The 25,683-nt window shown below is 36.1% G+C and overlaps 1 long non-coding RNA gene across 28 annotated transcripts in view; it reads right to left on the bottom strand.

Annotated features, from left to right (window-relative positions):
• The window catches only part of LOC308639171, a 247,633-nt gene that overhangs the window by 174,678 nt on the left and 47,272 nt on the right, over positions 1-25,683 (bottom strand). The window lies entirely within an intron of this gene.

The raw sequence follows: 25,683 nt of genomic DNA, 5'->3' as shown, positions 1-25,683 counted from the left end.
CTCAGTATTTGAGTGTCCCTGAGTTCAATCCCCAGTATAAAAAAAAAAAAAAGATATGTACAACTATATCCTCTCTTACCAATTCTGTTCAACACAGTACAAGAAGTTGTAGCCAGGGCAATTAAATTAAACAACAACAACAAAAAAAAAGAGACATCATAATGTGGAAAAATAAAACTATTCAGAGATTACAGGATCTAAACTATGTAAAAACTATTAGAGATAATAAATTAATTCAGAAAAGTTGTAAGATAAAAGGACTGTTCTTTACCACATAATTTTCACCACTGCATAAATGTATATTCATAAGTATTCCATGCATTCTAATCTTGCAGCAAAGATAATCTAGTAATAAATGATTTAAGTAATACCAGCACAATTCTTAAAAGCTTCACATAATGGTTGTAACTTACTAAAAAAAAAAAAAAAGCATTAAATCTGTTACAATTATGTAGTGAAATACAGTATACAGCTATAACTAATTACAATAATTTTTTTTTTAAATTAGGGGACTGGAGGTAGTGCCCAGTGGTAAAGCACTTGCCAAGCACATTTGAGACCCGAGATTTGCCTCTCAACATTGAAATACCACATATATATTGGTGCTCTTTCTACACACTGGCAATGAAAAATCCGAAAAAGAAATTAATTAAAACAATTTCATTTATAAAAGGATCAAAAGAATAAAATATTTACCAAGAAATATAACAAATACAAGATATGTACACTGAAAATGGCAAAACATTATTGAATGAAATTAAAGACATCAGTAAATGGAAATGCATCGTACTTTCATGCATTACAAAACATTGTTAAGACACAAATAATCACACTGATTTACAGACTTAACACAATATTCATCAAATTTCCATCTGTTCATTTTGCACAATTAAAAAGCTGATCTTAAAATTTATATGGAATTACAATGGACTCCAAATAGCCAAAACAATATTGGTAAATAAGAATAAAGCTGGAATATTTATACTTCATGCTTTCAAAACACACTATATAGTAGATGGTATAAGGATAGACATATAACATATTGAGAGTCCAGATTTAGAGCTTAAAGATATCATGTTTGCCATGCTAGGTTTCAGTCTTGCTTGGGGCTGATTCCGCTTTTCTACTTTCCTATTTCTCTCTTTTAGAATGGGAATGTATACTTTGCGTAACCTACAATTATATCTTAGAAGTAGATAGGTTGCCTTGACTCTCAGATGAGATTTGGGATTTGGCCTTTTGAATTTAGAATTATTGGGGAATGAAATCACTGTATGTAGTATGCGAGAAGGACATGAGTTTGAGGAGGAGAGCTGGCAGGGACAGAATATTAGTTTACACATTGCTTGTTTCCTGGAACACATGCAGGAATTTAATGACAAAAATCTGATGTTAATTGATTAAGAGGGTGGAAACTTAATTTAGTTATGGTGTTTAGAGTTGAAAGGCCACTAGGAAGTGATTAGATTAACTGATTAGGATGAGACCCATATTACAGAACCCTGGTATTCTTATAAGAGAGAGAGACCACACATACTCCAGAAATATGAGTACACAAAACTCTGTTTTAAAGTAGATTTCCTTAGGTAAATTGTTATAGTAACAAAGCAATCTAATAAACCATGTTTGTGGCCTAGAAGACAAAATATTGTTCACATGTAAATTTTGCCCAAATTCTTCTACAGATTGAATTTAATTTTTTTTTTCCAGGTACCAGGGATTGAACTCAGGGGCACTCAGCCACAGAGTCACATCCCCAGTCCTATTTTGTATTTAATTTAGAGACAGATTCTCCCTGACTTGCTTAGCTCCTCACTTTTACTGAAGCTGGCTTTGAACTCGTGATCCTCCTGCTTCAGCCCCCCAAACTGCTAGGATTACAGGTGTGTGCCACTGTACCCAGCTTGAATTCAATCTTAATAGGCACATTAATAGAATTATTCATAGAAAGCAAGAACAAGATAATTCAAAAATTTATAACAAAAAGCAAAGAACACAATTTATAAGTCTTCCTATAAATCTAAAAATCAATAAATCTATAAATCAAGAAAGTGTGGTATTAGAGAATGGATAAACATATATAACAGTGGAACAAAAGAGGCAGCCCAAAACCACCCAAAATATGGTCCATTAACTTTTGACAAAGGTACAAAAACAGTTCAGTGAACAGAAATAGTCTACTCAATCAATGGCACAACTATATAACCATATTTAAAAAAATTGAACGAACTATAGTTAAATCTTATATGAATACTTACTCAAAAATGATCAAAAGCAGGGGCTGGGATTGTGGCTCAGCGGTAGAGCACTGCTCGTCTAGCGCGTGCAAGGCCCTGATCCTCAGCACACATAAAAATAAATAAATAAAGGTATTGTGTCCAACTAGTTCTAAAAAATAAATGTTTTTTAAAAAATTATCAAAAGGGCTAGGGGTAAAGTTCAGCACTTGCTTAGCATGCATAAGACCAGATTTTAATCCCTAGCACCATTTAAAAATATATATATTCTTCAGATTTCTTTCTAGGCTTCCTTCCCTATACTCAGGAGGCCCAGCTTTCTCTGTTACATAGGAGCTGAAAGATCTATAGGGGAGAGCTCTGCATTCTTAAAGTCAGGAAATGGTGCTAGAGGTTTTCTAGAGGTTGCTTAGACACACAAGAAGCCAGGAAATGGAACTGTTGACATTCGGATGTAGCCACTGATTTCTCCCTAGAAGAAAGGGAATGCTTGGACAACCCTGCTCATCAGAATTTGCATAGAGATTTGATGTTAGAAAACTATAGAAACTGGTCTTCTGGGTCTGTCTCTAAGCCATCCTGCCCTCCTTTCTGAGAATAAAGGAAAGAGTCCTGAAATTTGAAGAGAGAAGAGACATTAGACAGGGGAAGAAGATGGCAGAGCAGAGGTGGGCAGAGGTCACCAATCTCTTCACAACAAAGTGAAGGAATGGCATACTGGAGAGGTGTGTGATAGAAAAAATGCTCTAAGACCCAATATTAGACAATATGAAACCTGGAGAGACTTAAATTACTGGAACAGAAAATAAGGACAGAGTTCCCCAACCCTTAAACAGAACCAAAGGAGAGGAAATGAGGAGGAGCAACAGAGACAGGAAAAGCATATAACCTCACATCCTTAACAATAGCTGCAGGGCTAGGGATGTGGCTCAAGCGGTAGCGGCTTGCCTGGCATGTGTGCCCCCCCCCCCCCCCCCCGTTTCGATCCTCAGCACCACATACAAACAAAGATGTTGTGTCCGCCAAAAACTAAAAAATAAATATTAAAATTCTCTCTAAGAAAAAAAAAAAAACACAATAGCTGCAAAGAAAAGCAGAACAAATTGAAATGTCACAGGAATAGTGGGGTCACCGAAGGGCATTAAGTAGTTTTGTAATCGGTAACTAACCCAGGCCTGGATACAAAATACTAAGGACACTATCCATGATAATTAGTGCCTGGGTTCCCCTTCTCTCCCCTTTCCAGCCACCTCATTTTCAGGGAACCTAATTAGCACCATTTATACCTACCTTTTAGACTGTAATGGACTTTCCCTAGTATCTGACTACTTTGGAGTGTAAATGCCCCTGTGAAGGCTCTGGGCCCAAGGCTAAGATTTACCAAAGGCCTTTTAAGAGGAGCCAGTCTCCCTTATTGCACTCTACTTTTGTAAACAAGCTTCCTGCTGAAAAATTCTTTACACATAATCCCATATTGTTTTTGAAACCTTGTGCAAAACCATGTATCATTTTAGACTAGAAAATTTATGATACTAGGTAGCCTATAAACGTTGTGAAAAACTTCACAAAAGCTAAACTGTAGAGCCAACCTAGATGCCCTTCAGTAGATGAATGGATAAAAAAAAATGTGGCATATATACACAATGGAATTACTCAGCAATAAAAGAGAATAAAATCATGACATCTGCAGATAAATGGATGGTGTTGGAGAAGATAATGCTAAGTGAAGTTAGCGAATCCCCAAAAAAACAAATGCCAAATGTTTTCTCTGACATAAGGAGGCTGACTCATTGTGGGGTAGAGAAGGGGAGCATGGGAGGATTAGATGAATTCTAGATAGGGAAGAGGGGAGGGAGGGAAAGGGAGGGGGCAGGGGATTAGCAAGGATGGCGAAATGTGATGGACATCATTATCCAAAGTACATGTATGAAAACATGAATTGGTGTGAACATACTTTATATACAACCAGAGATATGAAAAATTGTGCTGTATGTGTAATAAAAATTATAATGCATTCCCCTGTCATTTATTTTTTTAAAAAATCAATTAAGAAACAATAAGAGAGGTAAATAGGGAGCCTACATCCTGGGAACAAATTTTTACTCCTCACACCTCAGATAGAGCCCTAATATCCAGAGTATACAAAGAACTCAAAAAATTAGACAATAAGATAACAAATAACCTAATCAACAAATGGGCCAAGGACCTGAACAGACACTTCTCAGAGGAGGATATACAATCAATCAACAAGTACATGAAAAAATGCTCTCCATCTCTAGCAGTCAGAGAAATGCAAATCAAAACCACACTAAGATACCATCTCACCCCAGTAAGATTGGCAGCCACTATGAAGTCAAACAACAACAAGTGCTGGCGAGGATGTGGAGAAAAGGGTACACTTGTACATTGCTGGTGGGACTGCAAATTGGTGCGGCCAATTTGGAAAGCAGTTTGGAGATTCCTGGGAAAGCTGGGAATGGAACCACCATTTGACCCAGCTATTGCCCTTCTCGGACTATTCCCTGAAGACCTTAAAAGAGCATGCTACAGGGATACTGCCACATCGATGTTCATAGCAGCACAATTCACAATAGCTAGACTGTGGAACCAACCCAGATGCCCTTCAATAGATGAATGGATAAAAAAAATGTGGCATCTATACACAATGGAGTACTATGCAGCAATAAAAAATGACAAAATCATAGAATTTTCAGGGAAATGGATGGCACTAGAACAGATTATGCTTAGTGAAGCTAGCCAATCCCTAAAAAACAAATACCAAATGTCTTCTTTGATATAATGAGAGCAACTATGAACAGAGTAGGGAGGGAGAGCAGGAAGAAAAGATTAACTTTAAACAGAGACATGAGATGGGAGGGAAAGGGAGAGAAAAGGGAAATTGCATGGAAATGGAGGGAGACCCTCATTGCTATACAAAATTACATATAAGAGGTTGTGAGGGGAATGGGAAAATAAACAAGGAGAGAAATGAACTACAGTAGATGGGGTAGAGAGAGAAGTTGGAAGGGGAGGGGAGGGGGGATAGTAGGAGATAGGAAAGGTAGCAGAATACAACAATTACTAATAGGGCATTATGTAAAATTGTGGATGTGTAACCGATGTGATTCTGCAATCTGCATTTGGGGTAAAATTGGGGGTTCATAACCCACTTCAATCTAATGTATGAAATATGATATGTCAAGAGCTTTGTAATGCTGTGAACAACCAATAAAAAATTAAAAAAAATAAAATAAAATAAAATAAAAAATCAATTAAAATTTTAAAAAAATAAAAAATAAAATGTTATGAAAAACTGGTAAAGGAAGCTCAGAATCTGGAGTTTTGGTCTCTGGGGCCACGGCAAAAAATAAAGTTAGGTTTCAGCTGTTTGCTGCCTCTTGCCTGATTCCTTCAACAGTTTAACCAAAATAGAAGCCAGAAACCTATGTTGGACATGGCAGCCAAATTGTGGCACCCATAGTGAATAAGCTGCCCAAGAAAAAATTAAATCCACACACTATCTTCCCACCTTCAGATAGCAACAAATTACTGGTACCCTTGTAGTGGGATATTTTTAAAATCCTCCTAGAAAGAACTTGTAGAAGAATTGCTACTAGTTAAAAGTTGCTGAAACCTCAGGAAGTGAGAGCTCAGATCCAAGTGGAAGGTAGTTTTGGTCCATGACAGAAGAAAGGGAAGGTGTCTAGATTACGGTAGTCATTGGAGACCCATAAGGGCAGGAAACTACTTATAGCCTGGGCAGCTTAGATGAATGGTCCCCAGATTGTAGTTGTAGCCAGACAGAGGCATGTCAATACAGGAAGTTGCCTGTGTCCCAGGAGGCCTAGATTAATAGTGCATAGATCATGGCCAATGCTGGCAGGTATTTGCACATTGACTAGATGCTGTTTCAGTCCCAGTCAGCAGAGGGAAGCAATGCCCATGGTTTAGAACCAGGGCAATGGAACTATTACCCAGCTGAACCAATGATTGAGTCTTTTTAGCCAGTAGTAAGAGCAATACTCCAACAAGTTGTATTACCCAGGGAAAACAGTTCTGCACCACAAATCACCAATAGAGAATCCACAACCACAGAACCTGTGTTTGCACACAGCCACCAGGATCTATGCCACTTTTAAAAGGATCCTGTAGAGGGCAGTGAGCACATGGTGACTGGCAGAAATCACAGAAACAGCCCAGATCCCTGCCTACTGAATTCCTGCACACAGTAGAAACAACCAACAGACACAATATCGCACCCTCAGAACACTCAGACTCAGGCCCCTAGATGATGAAAAAGAATGGGCTGGGGATTGGACAGGAGGGAAAGGGGGGAAGGAAGCAGGGGGGAGATGGGAAAGGCAGTGGAATCAATCAAACATAACTTTCTTATGTTCATATATGAATATATGACCAGTATAACTGCATATCATGTACAATCACAAGAATGGGAAGTGATACTCCATGTATATATGTTAAAATACATTCTATTATCATGTTTCACTAAAAAAATTTAAAGAAAAAAAAAGGCTGGTGGAAGGTTCATAGCAACTAGGGGAGTGGATCCTGTACCCAACATCTGTGGAGGGATCTAGAGTTAAAGAATGATAGATATCTTCTAAAGTTACCAAGTCTGATAAAATCAATTCAAGATACAATAAGAATTTTCTTCACCTTGGCTTGGTTTACTATAAATAGCTCTAAATTCAACTTTGATTAAACACATAAAATCACTCTTCACTTTGATGTTATCATAAAGGACAAAATTGTGCTCTCAACCCATTTGATTGTATTTCTTCTAATTTTTTAACTTTTTTTAGTTGTTGTTGAATACAATACCTTTATTTTATTTATGTATTTTTATCTGGTGCTGAGGATTGAACCCATGGCCTCACATGTGCTAGGCGAGTGCTCTACCACTGAGCCACAACCCCAGCTCTCTTCTAATATTTTAAAGCATTGATTGGAATCATTCTGATCAAGCAGAATGATCTATACTTTCTGCTTTTATCCCCTCTTTTTACTCAATTATCTGCTACTTCCTGAAATCCGCCCATTCATCTTTTTCTTCTTTTTACCTTGGTTTGTATTATTCTTTCTAGCTTTCCTCCTTTATTTTCTCTCTTTTGACCAGTTTTTCTCTCTTACGCCTTTGAGCCCTATAACGTTATAGCAATTTTACTATATTTAATAATTAATTTTTGAACCTACTTATTCCAAAACTTTACTATAGTTATGTCCTGGAATTAAAGGAACTGTGGAAAAGAGTATCAACAAGTTTTTCATTTTTCATAAGGTTGAATAGTATATGCTTTGCTCTGAAGTGATTATACTAAATAGGGTTCAGTAGCTTCTCTCAAAGGAGGCCACACACTGAATTAAATTATCAATACCTAGATATTCACCCAGTCCATGCCTCTTAAAGAAAAAAAGCTCACAAAAATAGCCCCCTGGGGGCTGGGGATGTGGCTCAAGCGGTAGCGCGCTCGCCTCGCATGCGTGTGGCCCGGGTTCGATCCTCAGCACCACATACAGACAAAGATGTTGTGTCCGCCAATAACTAAAAAAAAAAATAAATATTAAAAAAAAAATTCTCTCTCTCTCTCTCTCTCTCTCTCTCTTTAAAAAAAAAATAGCCCCCTGGATAAAAGAAGTAATAAACATCCCAATACATGGGTAGACATATAAACAATATGAAAAAGCAAGAGAACAAACCATCCAATACAGGCCACAACAACTGACTCCATAAACACCACAGAGTAGGAAATGTCAGAGAAAGAATTCAGAAAGCTCATAGTTTAAATGTTCAACAAGTTAAAACAAGATAAAGAATTAAAATTAGAACATACAGAAAGTAAGAGAACATTTCAATGAAGAGAGAGAGATTGTGTTAAAGAACCACCACTAGATCTGTCATCTAGACATAAGGAAATTAAAGATTCTTCAGAACAACAACAACAAAAAAAAATACTGTTAATCAAATGTACCTAACAGACATCTATATAATATTTCAACCATTGACAACTGAATACTCTTTCTTCACAGCAGCACATGAAGCATTCTATAAAATACATCATATTACAGGGCACAAAGCAAATCTTAGCAAATACAAAACATAGAGATAATTTCTTGCAGCCTATCAGATCATAATTAAATGACATTAGACATCAATAATAAGATAGAAAAGCAAACTGCTCTAAAACCTGGAGATTCAATAATATGCTTTTTTAAAAGTATTTCTTAGTTGTAAATGGACCTGAGAATCAAACCCAGTGCCTCAAACATAGTAAGCAAGTGCTCACAACTGAGCCACAACCCCAGCCCTAAATAATACACTTTTGAATGATAAATGCATAGCAGGAAAAAGCAGGGGATACAGTGATATATCAAAGTCTCTGAGACAATATAAAACATATTACAGGGGGCTGGGGATGTGGTTCAAGAGGTACCAAAAGAAAAGAAACCAAAAGAAAAAGAAGACCCAAATTAACAAAGTTAGAGATGGAAAAGGAAATATCAAAGATACTACTGAAATCCAGAGGAATATTAGAAACTATTTTGAAAATTTATACACCAATAAGCTAGCAATATTGAAGATACCAACAAATTCCTAGAGATATACAACCTACCCAAATTGAAATATGAGGATAAAGAAACCTTAAACAGGGCTGAGGATGTAGCTCAGTTGGTAGAGTGCTTTCCTCACACGAATAAGGCCATGGGTTCCACCCCAAGTACCACCACCAAAAAAAAAAAAAAAAAAAAAAAACCAAGAAAGAAAGAAAAGAAACCTTAAACAAATCAAAATCAAGTAATGAAATTGATGCAGTTATTAAGCTTTCCAACAAAGAAAACCCAGGGACCAGATGGATTCATAGCATAGATCTACCAAATCTTTAAAGAATGAATACCAATCCTTTTCAAATTATTCCACAAAATGTAATCGGTGAGAACACTACAAAATTCATTCTAGTAAGTCAGTTTAATCTTGATTAAAGAACCAAAGACACATCAAGGACAGAAAATTTCAGGGCAATATCCCTGATGAACATAGATGTAAAAATTCTGTTTTGACTTCCCCTGTAGTGGGGATCGAACCTAGGACCACTTAACCACTGAGACATGTCCCCAACCCTTTTATTTTTTTATTCTTTACTTTTTTTTGGAGACAGGGCCTTGCTAAGTTAGAGAGGCTGGCTTTGAATTCTTGATCCTCCTTGCCTCAGGCTCCTGAGTCACTGAAATTATAGGCATATGCCAATGCACCCAGCTTTGATGCAAAAATTCTTAATAAAATATTAGCAAACTGCATTTAGATAGTGCACCATAATCAGGTGTGTTTCACCCTAGGGATACAAGATTCATTCAACATATGCAAATCAATAAATGTAATTTATCATATAATATATAAGTTAATGAAAATAATCACATTTATCTCAATAGATGCAGAAAAAGCATTCAACACCCATTCATACTTGTAAGAACTAGAGAAAATAGGGATATAAGGAATTTCCCAATATGGAATAGATTATAAATGACAAACCCAAGGTCAACATCATACTGAATGGAGAAAAACTGGAAGTATTTCCTCTAAAATCAGCAATTAAAAATGTGTACTTGCACTACTCCTTTTCAACTTGAAACTCTAGGCAGAGTAATCAGGCAAGAAAAAGAAATTAAAGGACACAAACGGGAAGTCAAATTAACTATTTGCTATGAAGATAAAAATTTCCACCAGAACACTTCTAGAGCTAATAAATTTGTATGTTGATCTTGTATTTAGTGATTTCAGGCATGCACCAATGCAGCTGGCTTCCGGGCTTAGATGAAAATATTAAAGCATACATATCAACATATAAAATCAATCACTTTGCTATTCTCCAATAATGAATCTTCTGAAAAAGAAATTAGGAGAACTATCCCATTCATAATAAACCACCCAATATAAAATACTTGGGAATTAGCCTAATGAAGGAGGTAAAGGACCTCTACAACCAAAACTATACAACACCAAAGAAATTCAAGACCTTAGAAGATGTTAGATAATGAAGCAGAGGACACAGATGAGAAGTCCAAATATCAAGAAAGAAGCCACACTTATGATAGTTGAAACTATTTTTCAGAAAACTAGGTTTATTTCTCTTCTTATCATAGACATGTCCTGCCATGTTTATCATGCTTTCAAATTCTCCTTTTCAAAGGCTCCTTCTTTCCCTCCAGTGATCTCCCAGTACATTCCCCTTTCCCCATGAGGGTCTAATGACCTAATAGCTCTCGATATTGTCCTTGGGGGTCTCTAGCAAATCCATGCACATTTCTGAAGACATCTAGGTTTAGCTATTATAATGTTAATATAATTAATAGATATTTATTCAAAGCTCTTTATGAATGGCCATAATGGATTTTATGTAGAAATTTTCTGCCATATAATGAATGTCAGTAATTCAACATACTTGGGTAATCATTTTGTGATTACAGCTGAAAACTGTAGTTCTATAGAAGGCTTTTTAAAACTAACATATCTATGATTGCTCATATTTTTTCATGATTTCTTTTTCTTGCTCTGTGTCATTAAGTAGGTTCCGCCAGATCAGTTAATAACATTTTTTAGTGGCTGGGGATGTGGCTCAAGCGGTAGCGCGCTCGCCTGGCATGCGTGCGGCCCGGGTTCGATCCTCAGCACCACATACCAACAAAGATGTTGTGTCCACCGAGAACTTAAAAAATAACATTTTTTATATTTTTATCTTCATATTATAATTGGATGTAATTTTAATCACTTCATAATTTAGGACAGTGTAAGTAGAAATTAAAATATGCATGAACCCGACTGGGGTTGTGGCTCAGCAGTAGAGCGCTCGCCTTGCACATGCGAGGCCCTGAGCTCAATCCTCAGCACCACATAAAAAATAAAGTATTGACAACTACAACTAAATCATAAATATTTTTTAAAAAATTCATGAACCATGTGATGTCAATAAAATTATATATCTTTCAAAGCATCAGATATAAGTGTAAAACTATAAAATTCCTAGATGAATACATGAAAATGTGAAAATCTTCATGACAAAGAGTAGACAAGAATTCTTACATGTCACAGAAGGCATAATCTACAATGTTAATAAGTGAAAAAGTGGACTTCATCAAAATTGAAAACCTCTGCTCTGAAAAAGGCAGTGATAAAAGAATGAAATGACGTACAAACTGGAAGAACATTTTTCAACATAACGTATCTTAAAGGAATTATACAAAGAATATATAAAGAAACAGTAAGAAAAGGAAAAGCCCAGTAAAAAGTGGCACAAAAGATTTGAAAAATAAGCATTCAAGAGATTTACAAGCCAGGTGTGGTGGCGCATTCCTGGTATCCCAGTTATTTGGGCAGCTGAAGCAAGAAGATTGTGAGTTTGAGAGCAATCTAAGGAAATGCTGTCTCAAGAGGAAAAAAAATAAAAGATTCAGATGTGTCAGATAATCATATGAAAACATACACACCACCACATGTCCTCAGAGAACTGCAAACTCGAATCATGATAGCAAAAAATCATATATATACACATATATATAATATATATTATACACACACACACACACACATATAAAATACCAAGTAATGCTAATGATGTGGAGCCATTGGAACGCTCGTATTTCTGTGGTGAACATGCAAACTGATAAAAACAATTTAGGAAATAGTTTGGTACTCATTTCTATTCCTACACATTTAACTTACAGAAATGAACATTTTTGTTCACACAAAATTCATACCTAAAAGTTAATCGCAAACTTATTCATAATCATCAAAACTAGAACTATCTCAAGTGTCCATTGGTTAGTGAATGGATAAGGAGCTGATCCAACCATACAATGAAATGACTCAGGAATACAAATAAATGATCCAATGAAACACATAACAACATGAGTGATGCTTAAATGCATTTTACTAAGTGAATAAGAAGCCAGACAAAAAGTCCACATATTGCATGATTCCATTTATATGACCTTCTGATGAAGGCAAAAACATGGGGATGGAAACAAATCAGTTGTGTCCAGATTTGTGGGGTAGAAATGGATCAAATATAAAAATTATTAAATTTATAAAACTGTACTGAATGGATTGGAATATACATGACTACATGCATTTGTCAAAATCCATAGAACTATATGACATACAGAGAGTTGTTTACTGTGCGTAAATTAGAAATAAAACTTTAAAGACAACAAAAGTACATTTTTATATATCAAATGAGATTTACAAATAGAAAAACCATGCTTTGATGAATGTGTAAAGAAATATTCGCATTTATACATAACTGGTAGGAATATAATCCCTACAACTTTACTGAGAACAATTTAAACATCATCTTTGAATCGATGCTCTAATACTGTTCTCATCATTCAAACAAAATAATACCAATTTTTTAGAAATTTATTCTAAAGAGATACATAGAAACATTAATTTACAATGATATTCATTACATTTAAATTTTATAAGCAATATTTGCAATATCCAAAATGTGCAGCAACCTGGTATCATCAAAATAAAATCTGTTAGAGCCATATACTATTTAGCACTTAATGCTTTGTTTCTCAAACAACAATAATGACATGGAAATATGCTTGTGAATTTTCAAATGGAAAAAACATATACAATGTCAGTTGTTATAAAATTATATTAAATACATTTACTTTTTGAGACTTTAAGGGAAATAAACCCAAATGTTACAAATTACTGTTTTATGGCTAATAAATTTTTACATGTTCTTTAGTTTTTAATGTATACGTTTCACTGTTATTTTTTTAAATGATGACTATCCGTTACTTTTATTATCAAAGAAAAAAGTTTTTTAACTTAAAATTTTAAAAAAGCCTAGCCCAATCTAGCCAATCCCATGATTTTTTTAAAGTTGCTATTTCACTCAAAAGGCCAGACTCTTGTCCACTGGGAGGTTGTCAACTTGTTCCTTTAAGTACCTGAGACTACTAACAAATACCTGACAAAGTGAGCAGGTGTCTGAATCACTCCAAGATCATTAGAGTTAAACTGCACTAGTAAGCCACAAGTAATACTGAAATACATCTCCATGACCCACATAGGAAATCTTTCAAAAAAAAAAAAATCTTGAAAAGCTATAATCATTTAATTGGTAGTTTTCCCTCTTCTCTCTTCCATGAAAGAATCTTTTATAGTCCTTCTTGGAAGCAGTTTTTTCTTAAAATATGATATAAAATATAGATACTCCAATATGCCTTGGGGAATGACAAATAGTTCTAAGGACTGAACTTTCATTGACAATATTTTTTCCTTCTGCCAGATAATTGTGTTTTGGGCTGCTTTGAGCCATTCTGCCCACTGTTCCTGAACTATGTCCTTAGTACCTTTAACACCCTGCCACAGAACCAGAGAATTCTAGGTTGCAAAATTTGTTGTGGGTGGGTTCTCAATTGGGTTAATAAAAATCTCTATTCAACAGAGATAAGAACAACAACTCTCCAATCCAATTGGATTAGATCTCCAATTTAATTTACAAGTTTTGAAGTAAGTCTCATTACCTACTCCATTGAAGCAAACCATATTATGTCATCTCTCACTTTTCACCTTTCCTGCCTCCATTCATAAGTGTAATAAGGAATTCACTCCTAAATTCACTCACAATATCAGAGATTGCAGGTTTCCTTCCTTCATCCGTACAAACTTATAGTCCATTAACCACTAAAAAAGGCAAAGCATTTGTTCCTCTATCATGGTATTCCAAAGCCTCCCTCTCCTTCTTCTGTCCTCATTGCCTCTCTCCTTATATTCACTAGTTGACAATAAAGCTCCTCCCAGAAAGAATCTGGAGCTGATATGGCCTAGGGAGAAGGAAAGTAAGAGAGATCTGCTGAAATTCATCAGGATGGGGCAAGGAAAATGGACAGAGGCTAGTGACAGCAAAATTTTCACTAAGACTCCATAAAGAAATTAAGACAGACCTAGGGTAAGGCACCATAAGGTGTGATCAAGGGTGTTCTAGGGATTGATTGGGAAAGTAGTTGTAAGGCACAACACTTTCCCATTCTATGTCCTATACCATTCATCCCTAACAGACGAAAGCGATTACTCCATAAAATTTCTTTCCTTACATATGTCCTAAAAAAAATGCTCATATCTGATGAACAAGTCATAACCAGAAATTGAGGTAGAGGAGGCCATCCAGTGATTTTATGATCAGTTGAAATGTAAGGAGTAAATCATGGGGCTGGGGTTCATGGAGTTGCTGTCCTTGTCTTCTAAAATGGCCACCCTGACATCAGGTGGGGAGTGGGTACAGAATGATTAACATGAACTTCCCCACTGTAACACTAACTATAACAAATTCAGCCTCAAACTTGGTGTTCAGACTTGTGCTAACAAAAGCCATTTATCATATCCCAAATAAACTGAACATAAAAGAAAAATCTACTTGCCACGTTAAAGAATTCTCAATCTCTCTTCTCCTTTGCTTTACTTTCTAATTCCATAAGGATATCTCTATGCTTCCATTTCCCGTCCTCTTTCTGAACACCATGGAAAAATTCTACACCATAAGCCACTAAACTGGATATATAACCTGACCTAGAATAGCGTTAACTAAGTGGTCAGGTTACTCACCTATTGATATGAGCTTTCTTTTCTCTATACTACATCCTAAAAGCAGAATTAGATAATTAATAAAACTATGTCTTGTTCTAGTTGTGCAATGTATATTTTAAAGTACTTTACTTTTCACAGGGCAGCAGTAGCTCACCCTTCACCTAAGAGGCTCTGAAACCAAAGTACCTTTTAGAACATGGTCAACAAAAACATGTTACATATAGTGAACATAAATCAAGGTCAAGGGAAAAAAATCCACCTAAAGATATAATTTTATGCTACTGCAAAATGACTAGCCTACTATACTTTCAAAAAATTAGAAGATGGCCACAGATTTCCAGCAACCTCTCTAGCTGTCTTTACCAAGAATTGCTACACATTCTCACACAGGTGAAATGGGATTCAAGAGGTAAATGGATAGCACAAAACAAGTTGGCAGGTACAGAAAGGGCACTTAATAAAGGGATTACCTGGAATGTCACTATTCTTTTAAGACTCATGCTACAATCCCATTACAACCTCTCATCACTAGCATTTGTAGTCATTGAAGGCTTTTGTGCCTGGCCCAGAGTACATTTCAGGCCTTCCTTCCATTATAAATCTTGAGGACTTCAACATTCACATAAATCACACCTGACATTCTCGTTTCACTGGTATCTTATCTTGATCACTCCAGTTCTGAAATCTTAACACTCCAAAATCTGATTATAGGTGCTATCATTCCAGTTTTCCCAAGTGCTAGATCTCCATCTTCTTTATACTAAAACCCTTCTTTTCTGTGCCCAGATTGAACCTACTCCTGACCTTACCTCTTTCTATGCCCATTATAGATTTTTTGAATTCGTTTCTGAGCTAGGAATGTCGCTCAGTGGTAGAGTACTTGTCTAGCATGTCTGAAGTCCTTCAATCCCTAGCACCACAAAAAAAATATTAGACAAAAAGCATTGAAATCCAATCCCGTGTAGCTCCTCACTTACTAGCTATCTATTCCTCAATCGATCAAAGCAACCAAACACTACTTGTGACAGTGGCTCAAAACCACTGATATTTTCCTGGGCTTCTAATCTGGTTACAGACTTCTCACTTTAATATACTATAAGCTCTGGTTGTTTTGCCCAACATCAGCCTTTTGGCCTGGATATTCCTTTTTATTCCCAACTACTCATCTTCCTGTTGCAGCAGCTTCATGTTCATAATCCTGGTTAGCTACCTTTCCATTATCCTTCTTCAAAATTATGAATTTTAAAAAACCAGCCATGTTCTCTTCCTTACTATGTTCTAGTGAAGTAGTAGATCCTTTTATCTAAGGGTAAACCTCTACCTATGTTCTAAGAAAGCATAGGTTTTATTCTTAAACCAATATGTGTATCATCATCCAAGATTTTACTTCACCTGTCTGTTATCATCTCATTCCCACTTCTACAAAGATTCTCTCCCATCCTCTTCCTGCTCCATGGCCTGCAAGTACACTGCATTTTTTCCCCATATAGAAGAGTGACTATACAACTCATTGTAGGGCACAGAAAGGGGTGGTTTAATTTGTATTCTGGTTGTCACATCTACAAAAAGAAAAGATTCTCATGGAACACTAATGATTATGCACACTAAATAAGAAAAAGGAACTATGAGCATGGTGACTGGGTAGATAGGAAAGTGGAAAACTACCTACCAGTACAGGTAAGTGGATAGCTACCAGGAAGTTGAAAGGGGAAAATTGTGAATACCAACCAAAGAACCCAAACTGTGAGGATGAGGCTCCTGCACAAACTGATTTCTCTGGTCCAACCCAATAAGCAATTGGCAGAAATTATAGCAGCAGCAGCAGGAACGCAATATTTGCAACTAGCCAAGACTAAAATTGAGGTATACAATATCAAATGACATATGAAACACCTTTAGCCAACCTTTATAGCAAATATCACTAATTATTTATAACTCTTTCACACTGAGGTAAGACCTGGCTTGGGAATTCTTTTTATAAAACACAATCAAGGCAAGCATTATCAGTCAACTGCAGATGGTACTTGAGATCAAGTGTATTTCCTATCATTGCAATACACAGATAAGTCCTCAGCATAAGAATCAGAAAACAGGAGTAAACTTCAGGAGTAAGCATTTTTGAAGAGCTTGGACGTTGTAGGCAACTGGCGGGGACAAGCTGAGCCCATGGAGATCACAGAGCAGGCGCCCAATTAATGTCTGTTGATGATTCATTTTTTCATTCAACAAACATTTAATGAGGCCTACAATGTGCACCGGATTAGGCACTGTGAATACAAAGATGAATAAGGCACTGTCCTTGCCCTTATGGAATTTAGTCTGGTAGACGAGAGCCATAGACTCGGACAATGATAATACAACCTGATAAGTGCTAGGACACTTAGCAGGTTGTATTATATCCATCCGAGTAGGATTTCTTCAGAGGAGCACCACTCCAGGTTGCTGATGGATCCATGAAGTCCTCACAGGCACCAGGGCCTTCTGTTGTTTCTGTCACGCGGTGAGTGTCCCAAGAACTAACGATAGCTGTAACTTATAGAGTGCCTATGATATACACTTTACAGGTATCTTCATGGAACCCCTGAAAATTAATCATTAGATGAAGAAACAGAGGTTCAATGACGTTAAGTAACATTTATTAGATCACATAACTAGTAAGCAGTTGAATTAGACTCAGTTTTGAACAGCTCCAAAGAATTTTTTTCTCACTTTATGATAACCTTTATTCAGGTGTAACACAACTTTTCCACAGCTTTCTATTTGATACTATGAGCAAAGGCAGTAGGTTACACTGGCTACAGCATGAACTCAAGGCTTAACCTGGTTTCCTACTCTACCTAGCAGAGAGAAAAATTTCAAGTGACTTCATACTAGTGTTCTATTGAAAACAATCATAGTTTTCCTTTCTTTCTCAACCCTAACATCATTAATTACTAGAAATAAGTAACAATAGTCAACCATCATCTTTTAGTCCTTGTGGTAGTCAATGATTATCAGCAACAACTATGTTGCTATATCATTTAGCATATTCCAGAGCTATTTCAAATGATTGCCATAAGTAATCTCCTTACATTTCACACCCTTTTTCCAGATCCTTGAAAGCAAATACTATTCCTATTTTCCATAAAAGGAAAAAACTCCTAGAGGGATAAGGAATCATGCTCAAGACCACATTGTAAAGTATCAAAAGAGGTCTGACTCCCAAGTCCGAGACTCTCACTCCCCAAAGTTCACTTCACTGCTGAGGGCTTACATTACTAACTCTGCATTCCGTATTGCCCCGTGTATGGCAGGTTATATTTATAAGGCCTTGTTTAAAAAAAAAAAAAAAAAAAAAACTGTACTACTAAAATATAATCATTCTAGGGGCCAGAGTTGTGGCTCAGTGGTAGAGCGCTCGCCTAGTACATTTGAGGCCCTGGGTTCACTCCTCAGTACCACATAAAAATAAATAAATAAAATAAAGGTATTGTGTCCAATTACAACTATAAAATAAATATTTTAGAAAATAAAATATAATCATTCTAATCACAGAAAGTGCTTCTCTGAATCACAAAAATAAGCAATGACCTAAGCTTTGAAAGTACAAAATGCCCCTAAAAACATCTGTTTATATTGCTTTGAGGAAAAAAAAAAAAAAACCCTGAATATATTTGGATTTTTAACTGTTGTATTTGTATTTTTGTTTTTTTTCTACTTGCAGGTATAACTATAAAAATTTCTACATCCCTAAGTAAAGTAACTGAGCCTATAACAAATAATGTCATTTCTTCCTTCAGTGGGGTTAGAAACAAGTCTATATTTTTATCTAAAAAAATAAAATTAAAAAAACTTTCAGACATGTGACAGTGAGAGTAGGTCTGATACTTATGAACAAGACTAGGAACTTAGTAATACTTATACAACGGCTACTGCTATTCAGATGGTTCCTTGAGAACCGATGTTTGTTATACAGTTGTTTCCCAAAAAGAACTGTGTACAATATGCGCACCAAGCTATGGCCCAAAGAACACCAGAGGATTTTTCATCAAGACCAGGAATGGGGAGAATGGGAGTGTACATTTGCCAGAGTCAGAAAACCCCGTACTTTACTTTCTCTCGTAATAAATTCTGTTATCTGTATGTCTATATCCTCTTATGTTTCCCAACTCCTTATGTCCTAGGATTTCTCAACTTAGTCACTGATGTGTCCTTTTAACTCATATCCCTGTATGGATTAACACCTTCTAGAACATACTTCACACTTCTACCAGAATTATCATTAAAAGCATCCCCTTCTAGAAACACCCTTAATGAAACCCATAGCATGATGTGAGGACTGATTTCTACCTTTGTAGCCTAATTCCATAGAATAGTTGCAGTTTCCCCCAATGCATCATTCTATTTCCAATGTTTATACTTTGGTATAAAGTCCTTTCCCTGTTTTCTGCTAAGGAAACATTTGCTATCCACCCCCCAACCCTGGGTACTGAGTATTGAAATCAGGGGCACTCTACTATCTACATCCTCAGTCCCACTTATTTATTTGTTTAGAGAGGGTATTGTGCCAAGGCTGGCCCTGAACTTGCGATCCTCCAGCCTCAGCCTCCTGAATGGCTGGGATTACAAGCGTGTGCCACCTGTGGTTCAATCTTTACTTTTTTTTAATCAGTTACTCTGACTTCTGGCATCTCTGGATGTGTTTTTCTTTTGAATTCCATACTACCTCATACATACCACCATTGTAGAGCATAGCACACTGTTGTAATTATCAGTGTATATGTTGATCTCTGTCACTAAACTGAGAACTCCTTGACTACAGCGACTGAGACTAACTAATCTCCATATCCCCATCACCCAGCACAGTGCCTGGCAGCACATAAGGCAGCAAAGAGGAGAGTAGCTAAAGATGCAGGAGAAAATAAAGCAATATTCTTGAGTGGGCGTACAATAATTATGATAAACTTGTTGAAGCTATATAAAACAAATTTATCTCAATATTACAAAGTTACAAAAATAAGACAAGTTGATTCAAGGAGTTCCCCCTTCACTAAGTAAGACCATTTATTGTCTCTTATAAAGGGATTTGTGATCATATTAAAACCTAATAATCCATGGGGATAGTAGGCTTTTAAAATCTATTCTTGAGGTTTGAAATCTAAATTAGCAGAATCATCACTTTGAGCCTGTACCAAAGACACATGACTAAAGAGTGACTTCTATAGCTGTGGACAGGGGCTAAGGCCTCATTCAAGGAAGGTACTTCCCGCCCCTGGATTCCAAAAGATTATCTAGTCTAACCTTCCTCCTCCCAACACAAAAGAATGTATACCAAATATCCACATTTAAACTCTGGTACTAAGCTTCCCCCAAAATATGAAGATTATAAGGAGTAATCTCACTGATCTCTTATCAGAGATAATCCAAGTAGTCTCCAAGACTATCTTCCACTTACAAATTAGATACACTGGTGGACTCTATCCTTCCTATTCCACCAGGTATGTTTAAGGGCCAAGAAAAACCATGTAATAAAAGGTTTTTACAAACAATAAAGTACTGTAGAGTAGGAATTCTCTCAGAGATTAAGGAATACGGGGAATGGAAGTTAAAAAAAAAAACATGCTCTCTCATTAATTACATGCTACCTTATTAAATTTATTCTACCTATTAGGGATGCCTAAGGGGATTGTGATGGTAATTTAAATAGGAGCAGGTGAAGCAGTCATACAATGCAAGGCAGCTTCATTTACCAACTAAGACCTTCATAGAATATTAGCAATAAAAGTGACCTTCAGAGGCTGGGGTTGTGACTCAGTGGTAGAGCACTTGCCTAGCATGTGGAGGCCCTGGGTTCGATTATCAGCACCGCATATAAATAAATGAATAGAATAAAGGTCCATCAACAACTAAAAATATATTTTTAAAAAAAGTGACCTTTAGATCTGGGGATGCAATCATTGATAAAGCACTGGCCCAGCATATATAAGGCCCTAGGTACATCCTGAGCACCACAAGGAGAGAAAAAAAAAGTGACCTTCAAGTGCGTGTAATCCAAATCTAAATTCCATAGAAGGAAATCCTCAAATCTGATCAAAAGTTGTCACTTAAATTTGTAGGTATCACTTCAGAGTCTCTGAATCTTTAGATAGATCTTTTGATCTTTTTTTTTTTTTTTTTTTTTTCCGTACCAGGGATTGAACCCAGGGATATGGAACCACTTTGGTACATCGCCAACCCTTTTCCCACTGAGTTGCTTAGGTCTCACTAAGTTGCTAAGGTTGGCCTTGAATTTAAGATCCTCCTGCCTCAGCAGGGATTACAGGTATGCCACTGTGCTAGCTAAACAGTTCTTAAATCTACTTTTCCATTAATTACAACTGCCTGGAAAAGCAGCAAAATCCAACTATCCCTGACCTGAAAACACAGCACTTAACTCTTTTGAGTCCTTCCCTACAAAATAAACAGTACTAATTCCTATGATGCTTCTCAGAGGATTTAAGGTCAGATCACTTCTGAATCATGCAAGTCCTTTAACTCCCTATCAGAATTGTCCTTAACACAGAAATAAAACCACCAAAAATAACAGAATTCTTACCTCCCTAGTTCTAAATATTTTCCAGGAAGACAACCAGTTAGCTCTCTATTAGAAGATATAAAGATCATCAAGTGCTACAAATCCTATTGACAATGAGCTCTAAATCTCCAGGAAACTACAGGATGAAGGAAGTACTTCTACGTGGAAAGATAAAAGTCAAGAGGATGCTGACATTACCAAACCAAATGGTTCACTATGCAATTTTCCTAAAATTAGCTCACACTTCTACACTTACCCAAACCAGGAATATAAAACATTTTTATAAATAAGGCAGGTTCCTTGGAACATCTAGAAGAAATGGTAACATCAATCTCAAAACATACTGAATGGCCTTCAATGAGCCCTAGTCTATGCAGATGACATCTTCTACATCTCAATCAGAGTTGTAGTTCCTAAGTGTCTATTCCATTCAAAAACTAAGAAACATTGAAGGTAATAAGACTTGAATAAAAAGACATACCACATTTAAATACGGAAGATGGTAAAACGATACCTCTCAAAATTAACCTATATAAATTCAATTCCGTTTCAGTTGAAAAACAAATGATATTTCTGATGAACACTTCACAGGCGGTTTCTAAAGTTCGCATGGAAAAATAACAACAACAACAACAAAAAAAAAAAACAATAAAGAAATTTTGAAAAAAGTACAACCAGCAATTTTCCTTACTAGATAAACTTACCATTAAAAACTAGGCCACGGGCTGGGTGCAATGGTGCATGCCTATAATCCCAGTAGCTTAGGAAGCTAAGGTAGGAGGATAGTGAGTTCAAAGCCAGCCTCAGCAATTTAGCAAGGCCTTAAGCAACTCCTTGAGACCCTGTCTCTAAGTAATATACAAAAAGGGATGGGGGCTGGGGTTGTGGCTCAGCAGTAGAGCGCTCACCTCCCACGTGGGAGACCCTGGTTCGATCCTCAGCACCACATACAAATATAAACAAATGAAATAAAGGTATTGTGCCCAACTACAACTAAAAAATAAATATTTTTTAAAAAATGGATGGGGATGTGACTCAGTGGTTAAGGGCCCCTGGGTTCAATCCCAATAATAAAGGATACTTAACAAACTAGTGGAATCACGTGGAAATTCTACAACAAAATTTGGGAGCAATTTCTGATACAATGCTTGTGCCAGGGGCATCACGAAGTAGGGAAAATGTCTTACTACAAATCTATACATGTCAATGTCAATACTAGTTAACATACTACTAAGTTAATTTACATGGCTCTTACTTTTACAAGGACTTAAAGACGTGTAACTGTCTTAATATAATAGCATATTAAAACAATAAAAAATGACAGTAAAAAATTACAATATAAGGGCTGGGGCGGTATAGCTCAGCGGCAGAGCACTTGACTAGCATGTGTGAGGCACTGGGTTCAATCTTCAGCATGACATAAAAATAAACAAAATAGAGGCATTTTTTAAAAAGTTAAAAAAAATTAGACTACATAAACTAAAAAGTTCTCTACCAATTTCAATCCATTTCTGGGTTCATAGCACTCAGCCATTAAACTGTTTTACTAATGGAACTACCTTCCAGAGTACACATGAACTTCCAACCATTTAAAAAAAAAAAGAAAAGAAAAGAAAATACTACATGGTACATATACTGAGTACAACAGGATTTTTTGTTAGGTATACTATGTGGTCAGAATTCAAAGACAAATCTGGAAAAGACCAATATTTAGCAACTTACGAAAACTGCACATCATTTTAGTTCTCTGTTATCAATTGGAATTAACAAATGGCCCCGATACACAATATGAGAACCAAAAAAAAAAAAAAAAATCGGTCCATATTTTCAACTAAATTCACCTACACATAGATTACAAAACAATTTTTGTTTGTATGAAGATTCCCATTAACTAGAACCAAACTTGGATTCCCAATTTTAGACTATCTCCAGCTAAATAACACTGCTATATGGGCAAATTGAGTACAAAATTTCCGGCTCATTACTCCAAAGGAGCCCCGAACTTGAAATGTACATTTATGAAAGGAAAAACACATACTACCAATAATGGGCTACAGTTGGTGAAAAATTACTTCCGAATCACAATAGTAATAAACCAAATGCTGTTCTGAAATCTTGAAGCTAAAGGACCCAAAGCATATATACCTCTACATTAAATGTTGATTGTTCAACATATTTTTGAATATATTGTTCAACAAATACATTTATCGATAAATTTTTTGTTTTCAATATTGCCAATGGAGGCAATGCAGGATGAAAAACAATCCCATTTCGACGATTCGTGGTAATGCGTATTTTCTTCAAAATGTAGAACCAAGTTTGATTTAGACATGTTAAAAATATATGACTGTTAGTGAAATTCTACCTAACATTAACAAAAATTCAAAGGAGAATAATAACCCCCTCCCCAAAAAAATTTTAAAAAGCATACAGGTACATAAATTATGAAAATACATTTACATTGAATAATTTAGTTCAGAAGCCTTTAATAGCTAGTGGTGACATGCCTGTATTTTCAGCATCTTTGAAGGCAGAGGCAGTATTGCTAGCTCAAGGCCAGCTTCAGCAACTTAGTGATACCCCGTCTCAAAATAAAAATAAAAAGGGATGAGGAAGTAGTTCAGTGGTAATATGCCCCTGAGTTCAATCCCTAGTACCAAAAGAATAAAAGAAAAAGGGTTGGTGGTATAGCTCAGTAATAGAGGGCCTGTGTTAAAACTCCAGGATTGGGCTGTGGATGTGGCTCAAGTGGTAGCGTGCTCACCTAGCATGCGTGAGGCCCTGGGTTCAATTCTCAGCACCACATAAAAATATAATAAAGAATATTGAGTCCACCCAAAAAACAAATATTAAAAAAAAAAAAACTCCAGGATAAAGAAACAACAAAAAAGACCGTGGAAGAGAAGAAACCTAATACACTATGATTTTTAAGTATTAGAAATTTGCAAATAATATCCTCTCTAATGTGGCAACTGAGAAATTAGAGTTCTTTGTATAATCTGTAGAATGTAGTTGGCTAAAGTTAAGACTTTACATTAGTAACACAAATGTTGATAACACATTTGACAAAGTATAGGTAACCAAGTTTGATATGTATCCATTATCAGTTTCTCAAATTACAAGACTAAATATCCCACACAAAACTGACATATGGTAATGAAACTTACAATAGGAACTATGAATGATCTTATTAGTAGTTTACCATTTCAAAACCAGCATGGTGGCATATGCCTGTAATCCCAGAAGCTTGGGAGGCTGAGACAGGAAGATCACAAGTTTGAGGCCAGCCTAAATTTCTTAGCAAGATTGTCTCAAAGTAAATTTTTTTTAAAGGGTGGGGATGTACCTCAGTGGTAAAGCTATCCTGGGTTCAATCTCTAGTACTAAAGGAGAAACAAAAACAAAAACAGGCAAATCTTTCATCTTATTGAGCAAATTTATTGCACAGGATGGAAATAAAAATGCCTACTAGCTAGATGGATTAGTTAAATGTAAATGGAGGACAGTGCACCTAGAAAGGTAGTATGACTAGACAATCACTATGTACAAGTGAGTATGAACATGCATCTCCTGGAAATAAGCCCTTTTGGTTTTATTACTAGTAAAACAATGTACTGCTAAACACACTGGGTTTAAACTTCAGAAGATACTTCTATACCAGTTATTTCTAAAAGCTAAACCCATGCAACTGCATTTGAAAGTATTCCATTGTTTCCATATACACAGGAGTCAAAAATGGAAAACTCATTATAATCCTACTCCAGAATACTCCATTTGCCTAGTTTAGCTATCAATTAGGTTTTAAATCCAATTTGAAATATCAATGAAGCTAAAAAGTAGAATATTAACTTTTTAAAGTTGTTTACCCTACTTCAGGATAGTAGTTCTCCAACAGTGTATATTGGCAATTCTGTAGCAAAGCAGCGTGTACTGTAGTATCCTTTAAATACATTGGAGGGGCAGATGCACAATGATTAAAACAGGATAGGGCAGCAATATTCCTCTTTAGGAGCCAAAATATTTCACAAGTATTTATGAAAAACTGGTAAGAAATCTTAGCTATACTACCAGCGTAAAGTCTTAGCCTGTTTAACCTTATGTCCTAGACAGAATGTTTGACAACAGTAAGTCACTTAACATAGTAGAATTATTAACTGGTTCAAATATGAACTAGCCAACCAAGGGAAGTTTCAGTACCACAACAGATGGTACCCAGTTGGCAAAGAGGCAAAAAATTTTACTGCTCTTACTAAACAATTTCGTGCCCACTTGCAGAAAAATTA

Source organism: Spermophilus citellus (assembly GCF_964194105.1).
Source record: "Spermophilus citellus genome assembly, chromosome: X".
Classification (NCBI taxonomy): domain Eukaryota; kingdom Metazoa; phylum Chordata; class Mammalia; order Rodentia; family Sciuridae; genus Spermophilus; species Spermophilus citellus.
This window is presented reverse-complemented; position numbering and strand designations above follow the sequence as displayed.